Genomic DNA, 2,469 nt, shown 5'->3' with positions numbered 1-2,469 from the left:
TCCTTATTACTTGACAGAAGATAAATTGACAGAAGGAACCCTAGTACAATTATTCAGATGCTAGTTTTCATCTAATTGATCTTCAGCATATCGACAGAAGAAGTATCGACATATCGGTAGCTCACGATATCGTTTTCATATCAATTAGCTCATAATTGATCTTCAGCATGACATATCGATACTGCCTAGTAACAAAAATTGTACTAGGGTTCCTTCTGTCAATTAGATCTTCCTTATCGTACATATGTACCTAAACTAGAACAAGAAGAGGTATCTCACTCTTACTATTCCCTAACGTACATATGTACATTCCTCCTTTGTCTACCCTTCAACTACGAGAGTCGAATAGTATGATTCATATAATCAAGTCTTTGCCAAAGGAGATGCGGGAGTAGCGGCAGTGGGATCGAATCCTAATCTAATCATAAAGTAAAGCCTGCTGGAAGCGAGTTCTGTACCTCAAGTCAGCTAAAAGTTTCATCAAAATTAGGCATTGTGAACTACCTTATGGGCCTTTCTGTTGGGTAGGCCTATGAATTCTGAAAACTAGCTAATATTTGTTATTAGTTCGAGAACTCTACTCGAGCCATGCCTCTCTGACTTTTAGCGGACTGCATATTTTGTAGGGAGTAAAGAGTCTCATAACCATCATCACTGTCTGAAACTAGGCTTTACTCTCTTTAGAGCAGCTAGACCTATAAGCACTTCATAAAGAGTCACCATCTCATCGCCTATGCGGAGGACTGCTCACATGTATCATGTATGAAGAAGTATTCTTTTATGCGCGGGGAACCAATGACAAAGACACTCTTAATAGCATTGACAATAGAGTTGCTACTTAAGTTTGATTGGCACGAGTGAGATAAATTTAACTAGTAAAAGCAGATCCAACTAAAACAAATGAGCATGTAATTTGGCCCCTTATCCCTCTTGATAAGTACATTGTTAAAACAACTTACCAAGTACTAAGAGCTAGATTGATGGGTGACATTGTCTAGAATGAACTTACAATACCAAGACATCCCCCCTTATCTCATTTTCTTGTTTATTTTTCATTTTCTCGTCAGTATCCTCCTCACCCTCTCTTCCTTGGCCTGGTAGTCCCTATCTCTCCCACTAACCAAGGCTTGTTAGTAAGTAGGTGGTGTCAAGTTATTTCTGGTGAATAGAAGACAGATTATGAGGTAATACAGAAAAAGTTCGAGGAAAAAGGATACACATACAGTTCTCGCAGACAAGTATAAATCACACTCAAGATATGTCCAACTTCCCCTCTTCCCCATAAATCTATAAAGGACATTATTTGGGTCTGGAAATACTCATAGAAACAAAGCAATCATGTAACTAGCAAATCCAACAATATAACCCAGGCACTTGAAACTGTAATAACTTACCAAAGTTGTGACAACTAACACAAAACATCTCAAAAGGAGTTACTCTATCAGGCATGCAACCAATCAATTTAATACAAACAGTTCATACGTACCATGAAGAACCAAAGATTGACTTGCAACATCCAAGCCTCAAACCTAGCTTGGCCTAACCACCATCTCCTCTATTTTACTTCTTTGAGATATCATTTCAGCAGTGAGCTCCTCGTTAAGCTTTTCAGCTTCCTCAGCCCTCCTCCTTTGCACTTCCTCCTCGTCCCTCCTCCTTTGCACTTCCTCCTCTAAATGAAGGGATGCCAGCCTTCTAGATGACTTTGGCAGGACCCCATGCCCAAGGCCATGGGAGTATCCAGACCTTACACCCAATACTATAATAAAAATTTCATCCTCGGTCTTTGGCTCGGCGCCTTCTACTGGACTTCGGCTTTAAGTTGTCGATTCGGTCCTATAAGTTTAAATTGGCCATAAATATATCGAACTATAAGTACACCATGGTAAAGCTAGGTACAAATAAATTTACTTACATAGTTTTGTTCAGCAATGAGACTAGTCCATCCCTTTACTTGCTAAAGTGGGTTCGACGATAGAATTCGATCTTTCCAATAGGTTCCCGAAGTCTCGAGTCCACCAGTAAAGATTTGAAAACATATCCTTTATAATTTACTTCAAATAATATCAAAAACTGCGAAAAAACAACCCAATGTATGTAAATAAAGAAAGTTACAAATTCCTCCAAGTATCCTAGGAATGACTTTGAACCACCACAATGGTTTGTTTCGAGCTTTTGCCGATTATTTGAATTTTGCTAGCTAATTTTCTGCAATAAAATGAATACAATATAAAAACAATGCCAACAAAAACATTAAATTGAACTCATTCAAAATCCAATAAATTAAGTACTCCCTACATCATCCAAATAGAAAGACAGACCAAGCTAAAACATAAAATTACAACAAGTATGTAGTTTTTCTTTAAGAAGTCAACACAACCCTTAAGTATAATTCAATACATAGCAGTTTCCTATAATTAGCACAATAAAGTATATTACCTTGAAATCTTCTCTTCTAAACCAATCACA

Source organism: Coptis chinensis, chromosome 5 (assembly GCF_015680905.1).
Source record: "Coptis chinensis isolate HL-2020 chromosome 5, ASM1568090v1, whole genome shotgun sequence".
Taxonomy (NCBI): Eukaryota; Viridiplantae; Streptophyta; class Magnoliopsida; order Ranunculales; family Ranunculaceae; genus Coptis; species Coptis chinensis.
The sequence above is the reverse complement of the archived record's forward strand: the minus strand, read 5'-3'. Positions refer to the sequence as shown.